The sequence below is a fragment of the Sorex fumeus genome, unplaced genomic scaffold (assembly GCF_029834395.1).
Source record: "Sorex fumeus unplaced genomic scaffold, SorFum_2.1 ptg000054l, whole genome shotgun sequence".
NCBI lineage: Eukaryota > Metazoa > Chordata > Mammalia > Eulipotyphla > Soricidae > Sorex > Sorex fumeus.
Window position 1 is genome coordinate 41,869,914 of NW_026606111.1, and position 13,628 is coordinate 41,883,541.

Here is a 13,628-nt window from a genome sequence, read left to right on the forward strand (position 1 = left end):
CACCCAATGATGCTCAGGGGTTACTCCTGGCTCTGCACTTAGGAATTTCTCCAGGTGGTGCGTGGGGGACCATATGGGATGCCAGGGATTGAACTCAAGTCGGCCACATGGAAGGCAAACGACCTCTCCTCTATACTTTTGCTTCTGACTAATAGTACAACATTTTTGATAATATGAGAAATGAAAGAAAACAATAATTTCAAAAGAGTTAATGAAACTAGCTTATTTTCAAATAACAAAAAAGAGTAAACATTTACATGGAAGAAACTGGATTCTTATAACATTTTGTTAAGTTCTCTCAGAATAACTTAAAAACTAGCCTGAAAGTAAACATTTTTTAATAGAGTTGACTTCTTAACAAGGGAGTGTCAAGGAAACTTGAAAAAAATATATTTTTCTTGTTCTATAGAAGAACAGATCATCAACTTCTTCTATAGCAGATGATAAATCTTTCTCTAATGAACTTCTTTTGTTGCCCAACAAAACTCCAACTCAAATCTCATCATTTTAAGCCCTACCTCAGTGATAGTCTAGATTTGGTTGAAATTTTGAAGTATTAATTTTAATAACATTTTATTTAAAGTGAAAAACTGATATGTTTCGTATTCTACAGAAGGTGAAAATTCATTTTGAGGAATATTAGAAAACTAAAAAAAAAACTAAAAAGTGTGGCTTTTGGATGAATCTAACCTGATATCATTATAATAATACTATATATAAATCTATATATTCCATAATAACAAATATTGGTAATTGTAATATGATATTAAGTTAAAGAAATAGCTAAAGATAAGCTATAAAAATAATGATAATACATCAATCATAATATAGAGTTTAGTACTTTTAAGTAAAGTTATCCTTCATTTTCTACTTTTCTTTAGAGAGACTTGGATGGGATTTTCAGAATAATTGTCTCTCCTATCAATCTATTGAAATAAATGGTGCTGTCAGAGACTAATTCAGAAACTACTAAAGTATCTGAACTAGATTGATTAAATTGACTAAGAAAAATATATGCTTCAAATCTCTAGAAGATAAATTTGTTCAGAGAAATTTTGAGACAATGGTATTTAACTAAAGCAAAAAAATATTAATTTTAATACAGAAGTGATTAATATTTAGATCTCAAACATATTAAAGGATATGTTTTCCCCTACAAATATGTTTACTTCCATTTCAAAAATCAAATTGTCAATAAATATGTTCCTTCATATTTTAAAATTATAATCAAAATTTTGTTTCCAGAAAGGTTCTCATTTGTAGTTACAGTATAATTTGTAGTAAGCATATTAAAACTTTATGTTCTGCCAGAACCAAGTTAATTTTTTTATTAAATTGTTTTTTTATTTTATAGCAGCCACGCTAGCAGTATACTGTCCTGTTGGTTCGTGCTTGGGCCAAGCACTGTGGAACTCAAAGATACCATAGCTTGGGAATTATGCAGAACAGGAGGTCAGACTCAGGGCCTGGCATATACTGTCATGTGCTCTATTACTTAAGTTATTTTTGTTGTCCTACGTTTAGCATCTTAAATTAAATATTTTAATATTTATAGTAACTTTCTGAACTTTCTTAATTGGACAGATAAGAAGGAGTCTTTGAGTTCTATTTCACTGTATAACAGTTTTATTTTGTTTTGTTTTGTTTTGTTTTGCTTTTTGGGTCACACCCAGCGTTGCTCAGGGGTTACTCCTGGCTCTGCACTCAGGACTTATTCATGGCAGTGCTCAGGGGACCATATGGGATGCTGGGCTGGCTGCATGCAAGGCAAATGCCCTACCCACTGTGCTATTTCTCTAGCCCCTTCACTGTATAACAATGTAACTCATTATATGTTCCTTAAAGAAATGTTAACTGAGCTTTGCCTATTGCCAATAAAATAAAATAGGCATCTGGATGAGTCTGAACCAAAGCTAGTTACTAATTATGTGTGAATCAGAAACAGCAATCATTACAACAGATACGGTGTCTGAAATCCCACAACTGCCATATCCCTCACCATGAAACCTTACCCCCAGCCCCCAGCCAATGTATCATTTTCCATTTATCACTGCAGAAGAAAAGGCTAAGTTAAAGTCCTTGATCAAGTATCTAAGAGCAATGTAGAGAGGAATATTGCTGGAGGAAAGAGCTTGAATGATAGATCTAGACTAAGCTAACTTGTGCTAAGTAGATCCCTGAGCTGACCCTGTCTTCACCCCTCATTTTAAAAGCAAAATAATGCACAGGATTGAATATGCAAAGATATTATATAGAAATGATGTGATGCCTGTCTTTGCATAAATCCACCTTTGGCATGTGCAAAGTGGGCACCACCGCTGTGTGCAGTGACAAGCCAATGAGGAAGGATCTCATAACTTGCTGTGCTCAAAAGTGAGATCCTGGCAAGATGAGAGAAAGAAACTTCTAGAGACTCATCTGTGGTTGGCTTTAAATTTAAGCATAATGACAGAAAAAAAAATCTCATATTTGGACCAGCATTTTCCTGTGTCCATTTTTTCCCAACTTATCCTTGCAAGGAGTAAGAGATAGAACTCCAATTGATCTGTAATGCCAGAAACTACTCTAGCTCCAGAAAATACGTGAAATAGACCAACAAAAATCATTGTTGTAAGGAAAATGCAATCTAGATACAGTCTATCCTATCACCTGCTTTTCCATCCTCTCTGTTCAAATTATACTAAGAATACAATGGTAATAGTAAATTTGAGTAGTAAACTATAACAGGCTAAGGTGACAAGAGAAAGATACAGTGCATCTAAAGTTATCTTTTTTTCAAAGAAGATAATTCATGACATTATAATTGTTTATTCACTGCCTTAGAAATCAGGTTGAAATTATCAGAAAGACCACTGATATGCTGGAAGAAATCAATTAACTATACTTTCAAATTTTCTAACCTGGGGATCCATTTTACCTTTATTTGTTAGCTTCCTTGCTTACAATGGATAAAGGATATTACTTCACCTCAGTGTTAATGAACAAATTGAGATATTTTAGGTACCATTAATAGGTGTCCCTTATGAATTTTAAAGGAAAACAATCTACTATGTATAGAAAATATACAATGTATATTATCTAGTCTTCCAGATCTTTAAGTAAATGCCTCAAACTACAGTACTTAGGATTTCTCCACTTAAATTTACTGAAACTGCTTATGAAATCATCAATGACACCATATAATACTTTTCAATGAATATTTTCAGTCTTCATCTTATTGTAAATTTCTACTACTCTGACACTTTGACAGCTGCCTCCTCCTTGAAATTATTTTTTCTCTGGTTTCTTGACATAGTAACTCTAGCATCTAAAATCATTTAGCTTCCTTTTCCTTTTGAAATCTGAGTCCTGTATTTTCTATCTGTACTTAAAAACTAATACCTTTCTTAATATTCTTTCTTAGACGTTGGTCCTTCTCCCTCACTATAGCCCCATTGGTAGATTGTTAGCAACTCTCATTATTTAAACGTTCTGCTATGAACTTTCAAATCTATATATAGTTATGTTCTCTCAGATGCCTGATAAGCAATCCTACATTCATTTACCATAGATATTTCTAATATAACATGTCTCACCAGACTTCTACTTCAATTAGGTTATAAACTCTAGGGGGATGAAAATTAGAGTGCATTTGCTAGTATGTGTCTACATTACCATACTGTTTAGCATATGAAACTGATCAACAACAATTTGTCAAATAAATATCAAAAGTTTTCATAATAGATGCTGTTTCATTTTACAAATATGTTGCTTTTAGAAATTATATTGTCAGGAAATATTACTGCCCATATACCTATTAAAGACAGAAACCCTGGAGTTAGCTTACATTTTCCTCAACTCCTGTACAGAAATTATAGCAATTTTAGTTCCAAAATAGTTCTAAAATATTTCTTTTCTTTTTCTTCATGTTAATGATCTAAAGGGATCTTCTAATATTTATCAAGGCATCAGCACAAGCCAAGACACCTCAAAGAAATGATTATCTGAAGTTACTGGTATCCTCTTTATCTTCTATGTATGTGGGTAGAATGAACAAATTGACATTTTAATTTAAGTTTTATCTCACGTCTTAAGACTTTTTTATTGTTCTCAGTATCATTTAAAGAAAAAACTCAACATTTATAAGGAACAACACATTTATTTAATTAATTTTGGTTTTTTTGTTTTGGCGTCATATTCTGCAATATTGAGAGAGTTACTCATGACTCTGCAGGAATCACTCTTGGCAGTGTTTGGTAAACCATATGCAATGCCGAGGATCAAATCCAGGTGGGCCGCATGCAAGGCAAATGCCCTACCCACCGTACTATCTCTCTGGCCCATCAACAATCAATTTTTGTACTCATTATCAATAGTTTCCTTATTCAATTCTATATTCATACTTTTTATGCTAAACAAAAGTTAAATCTTTGCTGGTTCAACTACTTTTCACTAATACCTTCATTGTGATTGAGCAAATGCCTATCTGGAACACATGCACAATCTTTATCCATGTATCTAAACTCTACCTATTCTTTGAGACTACTCCTGTAACTTGTATCCAAAAATATATATCCTGTGATTTTTTTCCTTGAACCAATAGTCTGGAGAAGTATAACTTTTCTTTTTTGTTCACAAATGCTAAGTATTTCAAAAGTAATTCAAAGTAGGTTCCTCAAAAGCGATGATTGTCTTTACAAAACCTTAACATACTTTCTTAATTTATTTCTAATTACTTTTTCCTTTTTATCAAAATTGTTTCATTTAATAATAACAGCCTTTGACTTGCCATGTTTCAAAAAATTTATTCTAAATTTATAATTCTCTGCATAATATTAGGGGTCAGTGAAGGAGTCATCTAATCATTCTAAAGTGATGTATTGCTTATATGAAGTAGAGTTGCTCAAGGAATCTACTGGGAAAATGATACTCTGATATACATCACTCTATCTCTTCCTGTGAAAGGTGTTGTACTACATTTTTAGACTAAATCTAAAGAGATATATGTATTACCAGCAACGAGGATTTCAGGGCATTGGAGACTGTGAAAACAAATGTCACTAAGTTTCTTGCTAATTAGAATTCAAGCATAAATTATATTTATGTAATTTTTTTTAAAAATTTGATTGTTTCTTTGTCTAAAATGTACAAAATGTAACTGGTTTGGTCATACTTTCAGAACTTATATTCAAGACTACCCTGCACATATGAACTTAAATTCTAATTTTCTTCTAAAAGTGTGTCTTATGTCAATTTAAAGGCCCTCCCGTTGATCATCGATTTGCTCGAGCGGGCCCAGTAACGTCTCCATTGGAGACTTTGTTGTTACTGTGTCTGGCATATCGAATACTCTCGGTAGCTTGCCGGGCTCTCTGAGAGGGGCAGAGGAATCGAACTTGGGTCGGCCATGTTGGCTGCGTGCAAGGCAGACGCCCTATCCGCTATTTTATTAGAGCAGCCAGATGAACCAACGAGTATAAGGGTAATTTTTCCCTTTTGTGGCATTAGCAAAATGTGTGGTCTGTTGTATGAATTCAATATATACTGGTTTCACTAAACTTGCCATTGAGCCTCCTATAACTTAGCTTAAAAAATTGAGATTGTAAAATCATCTGTAATTTATATAAATTTTTCACATATAAAATTTTCTGTTAACTTAAGACATATAATTACATTAATTGAAATATTTAAGTGATATTTATAAGATACGCAGTGTGAGAAATAACAGAGAAGTGAGCGTGTTTATTCCATCTCTTCTACATAATCTCTTAAAAATCTGAGATAATTATTGTTAATAAAGTAACACCATAATATATACATATATATTAGAATCACCATGGTAACTTTAAATTTGTATTGCAAGGTATTTGTTTGACAAGGGGGATTGATTTTAATAGAGTAACTATATATATATGTAAGTTCCTTAAGTGATATGAGCCAAAGATATCTTGGTGATTGATAGGTATGATGGTTAAGTTATTCAGCCATTGTGTCAGAACCTTAGCTAGCTATTAATGCATAAAAAGAGTTTTCCCTTGACATATATGTTCTTAAAGAGAAATGCATATTTATTCATTACTTTCAAGCACAAATGAATTCATAGATAAACCTAGCAGCCATTTTTCTACTCTTTGTTCGGAGAAAAGAATGGCCATTCTCTCATTATTAGGACAACTAAAGTTCAGAAATCACCCACTAAGTGAAAGACAGTTCTCAGAAAGTGAAGGACTCACAACTGGTAAGAAAACAATCACTGAAAAACATGTCTATACATTAACCAAGTTAGTGATAATATTAGTGATAATAGAGAAGCTTCAAATTTTCCTTTTTTGGAAGTAAGCATTACAAGACATGTCTTTGAATTTTATAATACTTGCTCATAAATTACAGTGCATATTAACAATATAGAAATCTTATAAAAACCTAAATTCCCACTCAGCAGTTCCTGATGCAGACCTATCTATGTTAGAAATGTAGCTCTTCTACAAGCAACCAGGTAGTGTGTATCCACTTGAAATGAGATAGTCGAGATAATAACTTTTTCTGTTTTTATATTTTCATATCCCTTGAAAACACTTTCACACACACATGTATCAAGATTTTCACAAAATTTATTTGACCGTGTGCAATATATGCTTATTTGACACATATGTCAAATAAACATATAGATGTCTATTTGGCTGGTAAATATAAGACTATTTGACTGGTATGCAATATAGACAGTAGATTATTATTCTATTTTATGGGTAGAGAAAGACAGCTCAAAACTGGAGTGATTTGGGGGGTATGGTGCCACCAGCAGGTCAATCTGTACCTGTAAGGCGAGTGCATCAGCAGCCTGATGGTACTGTCAGACTTTCAGATACCCCAAAATTGCTGCTGTGCCTTTGGCCAGACTGCAAAAACTTGGAGCAAAGTTTACCAAGAAAGTAAATGGCCACAAGTTAGATACGTGGGAGACACACCCACAAACCACCTCTGGCTCAGCTATATAGTTGGAGGCATGGCCTCTCTGGTTCCTGATCAAACTACTTAAAGGCCATGATCCCAGAGACTCAGAAACGAATCTCGGCCCAAAGGCTTTTGGCAGAAATGCATCCTGTTCCTGCAGTAGGTTACTGGTCCTGGGCCACTCCAGGTGGGAATAGGTTTCGTGCCTTGGCCTGTTCACCTTGGCAGCCCAGTGACCACCATCCTCCAGAGGCCACTGGACAGTCAGGTTTGTGCCTGCAGTGAGGAGACATGCGGGGCCTCACCAGATGGTGGTGGAACTGGCCCTTTCCTCCCCATTCCAGCGAGATCCCAAGTCGCTGCCTACAAATGACCTCTCTGGCTCTTGATCAAGCTAATTAACAGCAATGATCCCAGAGACTCAGAAACAAATCTTGAGATCCAGCAGCGTTTGGCAGAAATGCATCTGGACCGCATACAAGGTGGCCACTGCCTCAGAGCTTATTGGAAAGCCAGGTATGAGCCAGCGGTGACGGGGCAACTGCAGTCTCATGGGAAGGAGGGTGGTACTGGCTTGTCCTTCACGCCCTACCGAGGTCACAAGTTGTGCACGAGCGGCTCTCCAGCACAGTCATGGCTCCAGAGGCAAAAGGACTTAGTCCAGAGACCAGCAGCTTGCGGCAGAAAAGTGAATGGACCATGCTTTAAACTACAGCGCCATGCCTCCGGGAGGGAAAGGGTGTTGCTCTCTCTGCCTTTTTCCCCTCCAGCAGCAAGGTGGCTGCCGCTTCAGAGCTTATACGAAATTCAGGTATAAACCGGTGGTGACGGGGCAACTGCAGTCTCATGGGAAGGGTGGCAGTACCAGCTCGTTCTTCATGCCCTACAGAGGTCATAAATTGCCCCCCACGAGCGGCTCTCTGGCACTGCCATAACACCAGATGTGCAGAAACCAATCTCATAATTATCTGGCTCTTTGCAGAAATCCAAAATCACGAGGCTGCTATTGCGGCCACGCGAGATTATATGATTCTCATAATCAGGTATAGAAAACAAAGTATTTCACAAAGCCTTTTCAGCAATTCTGATCGTTGGGGGGAGGGGGGGACTTTAAACAATAATGGTGGATCTTTTGTCGAAATAATGAATGTAATCAATGTAGAGAAGAGTTAAGTGGAAATCATCTACCTCACAGGCATTGGGAGGGGTGGGAGGTAGTTATATTGGGGCTCTTGGTGGTGAAAAATAAGTAGTGGTGAAGGGAGAGGTGTTTGTTCATTGTGTGACTGAGACTTAAACCTGAGAGCTTAGTAACTTTTCCCACAGTGATTCAATAAATAAATATAAGAAGAAAAAAAAACTGGAGTGATTTGCTAAAAATCATCCCACACCTCTTTATTTAGAATTCCTCCCCACTATACTGTTCTGTCCCTATTGGTCTTTACATCAGAACAGACATACAAAAATACCTGCCTCTACTTGTGCTATATCACAAAGCCAAAACACAGGTCAAAAGATAAGCTTAGAAAATCTGTAACAATTTTTCCCCACAATTGTAGTTTTGTCTTGCTTTGTTTTGTTTGTGGTTTTATCTATGATAAATTTGAGCTCTTTTTTGGTCTCAAAAATTAGAAAATACAAAACAAATCAGAAATAATGCAGGGAATTAAACACAAAATTAGAAAAATACTTAAATAACATAAATGCCACATGATTTTCTAGAGGAAAACATATAAAAGGTTGGAAGATCTTTGTATCTTCATAAGTAGAGAATGGGGTGGTTGTTGGTGTATGAGAAAGTAAGTTACTAAGTAAGACAGGAAGCAAGGTAAACAGATGCTTTGATATGGACCTGAAATATAAGAGCAGTGTTCAAAAGACACTGTGTAGTTACATATAGAGCTGATGATGCTCTTTAAATGTCTCCATGCAGACAGTGGGAAGTAATAGTAGTGAATTAGATAAATGGAAGAAAAGTAAAGATAGACGAAGACCAGTATAAAATTGGGGTAATAACAGATCCTAGCATTGTGCCTTATAGGTATTTATTTAGAAAAGACAACTAGAAGGCACAGCCTTATAGTCAATCTTTGAAGGGAAGGTGAAATCAGGATGAGTAAATCATGGGCTTGTATATTTCTGCAGGCAGAGAGGATGAGAACTAGAACTAGAATTCTGAAAGAAAAAGGAAAGGACAAATTTGGTACCTATTTGATTGCAGGGTTCTGAAACAGAAGAAGCTGTAATGACTCAGAAGCATAAGTCAGTGTAACTGAGTTGTGAGTCATAAGTTATTTCTTCAGATAAGAAACAAAAGAAAAAGACAATGGAAAAGATGCTTATTTCAAATTTTAAACAAAGATAGGTACAGATAGAACAGTTGTGTAAAGATATTGATTAGAGTAAAGGAAAAAACTCTAAAATTTTGTTAATAAGTCTTAATATTTTGATAAATAAAATGTATTTCTTTTAAAATGTTTGTAATATACCTATATATTACAATAACCATTCATTGCTTCCTATTTCCCCTTTCAAATAAAACATGTGGTTGGCGCTTCAAAATTACATGATAAAATATGTGGGATTTTTTTGCCACCATTTTCATTGGGAAATAAATAAAAGCGAAGCAATTTAGTGGTTAATAATAGGCTACATCAGAAATAAGTAATTATTAAAACATGGTACCATTATTTTAAAAATGTAACCACCTTTTTTAATAGCGGGGTATTAATTTAAGTTTAATTTATAATGTAAGTTTTTATTCTTCTAGAAATAAGTGATGGTTACCCAATTAAATATTTGATGGGAGTCAGTGTTATAAGAAGCAAGAAGCCCTACCCTTGGATTTGTGGCAACTTTTACTGAAAAGTTTTTGGGAATTTAGATAATTCAGTATGATTGTCCTCATATACACTCGAGTTTTAATTCCTTCTATCCTTCACCATTTACCTCAAAACCAAGGAAAATTTTATCTTCCTCATAATTAAAGCACTTCCCTCAACCTACCATGTGTATCTCAACATTAATCATAGCTGAGCCACAGTTTTTTTTTACTTAGTATCTCCTTCTATATTTCGTGTTCCTATTTTCCCTAGAATATGCCACCCTATCACATAAACAACCCTCTTAAAATTTACTTTTGTGCTCTATCTCCAATTATTACTCTTAACTTCCCTGATTAATTCTTATAAAGCGGTTTTTATTCTTGAAAACGCTCTCCAAAAAGTTATGAATTTATAAGCTTTTCCCCAACATAGTGGCTGTTTCTCAGTCCTCATTTCCTTGTCCTGTATGAAACATTGATAATGTCAGTCTTTCAACCATTTCTGAAAAAAGTTTCTACTTCAGGATACTGACACACTACATTTTCAGTAATGCCTGCATATGCTCCACAGAAGTGTGTGTGTTTTTTTTTACGTTTTCAAGAAACAAAACTTCATTTTCTTCTCATTTTATTCTTGAAGAACTCTTTTTATTTTAAAAAATATAGTTACATGATTATAGCACTTATGTTACTGTTGTACACAGTTACTGACCCCACCACCACCAAAGCGCACAATTCTGCCATTGTCCCTCCTCTATTTTGAGTCTGCTTCTTTATTCCTCATTTTCTCTCCTGGCTTCTACTAAGACAACTGAACTCATGAATATGAAAATTCCTTATCGTGAATGTTCACAATTCCAGTATTTTCAGATTTCTATGGAGAATGTCCAACTGACAAGCACCCCAGTAACATTCTCTTGCAGTGTCGACATCTGACCACCTTCTGTAAATTCCCTGACTTGAGATGTTGGGTTGATTTACATACAACTAATATTCTCAGGCTCTATTATTGTCTGGTGAAACTGTTTGACAACAAAATCAGTGATAGCACAGTACATACAGGAGGGGATATTTACATTTCTAAAGCATATATTTATATTATACTGAAAATATATGTAAAATATTAGCATTTAATAGATTGTTAGATTTGTAATTAAAAAAAATTAACTCCTAATTGTCCCATACTGATCACTAGCCATGACTGTAAATAATTCTGAAAGGAACAAATAACATCCGATTATTTTGTCTATCCATGTCTTCCACCTTGATTTTATAACATTTAGGTTATTACAAAAAGGTTTTGGTGCAACTCCTTGATGAAAAATTATATTTACAAAATTTCTGTATTCATACCTTTATAAGACTATAAAACCACATTTTTCTTTTTATTCACATACTAAGAATTTCAAATATTCACTTTGATCTCCTAAGCAACATTTTCTATATTCTACAATTACCTTCAATTCTTGCTTACAATTTGTCTTTCCTGGACCTTAGTAATCCATCTGGTTCTGAGGCTGCTCCTCACTGTCTGTTTTAAACCATCACCATACCTTTTTCAAGGTTAGCTCTTAAATAAAGCTGCCATTTACAGACACTAAATCTAAAGGAAAACTTTACCTCTATTACTTTATTTCTTTTGTTTGTTTGTTCTTCCAGTCATACCCAACAGTGTTCAGTTTTACTCCTGGCTCCATATTCAGGGATTACTCTTGGCAGTAAACCAGGGACCATCTGTATGGCTGCTGATCAAACCCAAGTTGGCTGTATGGGAGGCAAGAGCTTAACCCATGCAATGTGTCTCTGACCCATCTATTTTATTTCTTAAAACTGGCTAATAAGTGGTCTTCTTCGCTCGATAGAGAAAATAGAAGCAGAAGCAAAGAAACTTTAGTTCACAGTCCCATAAAAGAAGAGAATCAAATGAATATTTTTTCTCCCATCACAATAAAATTATCTTCACCATGCTTTATATTCTCCTCCTTTCTCAACTGTTCTTGCCTATTTCTGAAATCTCAGCTTGAACCGATTATCTCTTTCAAGTTTTCACTGACTGAAGCACGACAGAAACAGTTCATCTGTTTGTCTCATAAAGCACTCTTCACTAATATAACTAATTCTCTTGTATTAATCTTGATTATACTCTTTTGAGATGAAACAATATCTTATATTGTTTTGTAAGCCTTGTATCCCTAGGCATAATTCTGGTCATTGCAGCACTGCTCTTAGCATAATATATGTTTTCAATAAATTGCTAGTTGATTATATTTGATAAAAATGTGTCATGCTGATTTCTCTTTTCCTTTTGGGAAGTTAAAAATAAATATAATAAAATACAGGCATAAATATTTAATGTAAACTAATAGCAGGAAATTTATTCTGTATTTATTAATTTATTATATGCCCAAACAAAATTATCATATAATGCGACATTAAGCAATATGGTGGAGAGACATGATGTGCTTTTTATTTATCAGTTACCAGTGAGCTACTATTGACACAGTAAGAACACTAATAATAATCACTTTTATGTGTACATTTTTCCTGTTCTGATGATACATCTGAAGATGAAGCTTAGTTATTACCTCTGATTTAGAGATTCAATGCTTCATTTTATATCTACAATGAAACCATTTTATTACACAGTAGAAAATTCTCATTTTGCTATACATTTTACAGAGAATATATGATAAGAAATAATATAATGTTCTTTAAATTATTTGCTTATGTATTAGAAAATCATTTGCCAATTCTCTTAGATATGTTGGCCATATTTTCAAGAGAAGTGAATTTAGTAACATTGATTAATATTTAAAATATATATGGAAAGATCAAAAATTAATAGCTTAGTTACAGTTAAAATTTTTAAAGTATGTGAAAACATTTTAAAAAACAATATATATGTTCTCAAGAGTTATATAAATGCCTGCAATATCACTTTCACATCACATAGAGATATAGTTATAACTTTGTTTAGATTTTCTAAATATAGGCATATAAAATTATTTCAACAGGTAAAAGTATTGGGAATAGAGGTTGGAGTGATAGCACAGAGGGTAGGGCGTTTGCCTTGCACGTGGGCCAACTTGAGATCTATCCCCAGAATCCCATATGGTCCCTTGAGCACTGTCAGGAGTAATTCCTGAGTGCAGATCCAGGAGTAACCTCTGTGCATCGTTGGGTGTGACCCAAAGCGATAGCACAGCGCGTAGGGCGTCTGCCTTGCACACAACCAACATGGCCGACCTGAGTTCGATTACTCTGCCCCTCTCGGAGAGCCCGGCAAGCTACCGAGAGTATTCGATATGCCAGACACAGTAACAACAAAGTCTCCAATGGAGATGTTACTCAGCCCGCTCGAGCATATATATATATATACATATATAAAAAATTCTCTGGATTTTTCTTCTTTTTTCTTCACTTTCCACTATACTATGATTCTCCTCTTGTAAATTTTATCTACCTAATCTCTTGAATTCCTCAGAAAACTCTTTTTGTTTAAAATCTGTTTTCAAATAGACTATAATCAATGTTCATCTTAATGACCAAAATGCTGTGGGCCAAAGTGTACATGTATTTTTAACTGGTGTGAAAGAAAATGGATGAATAAAGTAGATAGAACAATATGAAACTATTCTTTTCAAGGTAAAAATAATCTACTATAGGTGATTTCACAAAGCTGAATCAATTGTAAAGAAAAGTTTCAGACTTTTGTCATAATCTGAATAAAGTCTCTGAATTTCATTGTGACATCCCAAAACTTTCTCAGCATTATTCAAGTGTCATGCAAGTACATAGGGATTAGCATGAGGAAACAGTCACAGCTCCCTACTGTCAGAATGCAGAGAAACAATTCAATTTTGCCACACATTTA

General features: G+C 34.5%; 1 protein-coding gene across 9 annotated transcripts in view; it reads right to left on the reverse strand.

The window, feature by feature from the left end:
• TRDN (triadin) overlaps window positions 1–13,628 on the reverse strand; it is a 426,217-nt gene that overhangs the window by 49,177 nt on the left and 363,412 nt on the right. The gene's annotated exons all lie outside the window — the stretch shown is intronic.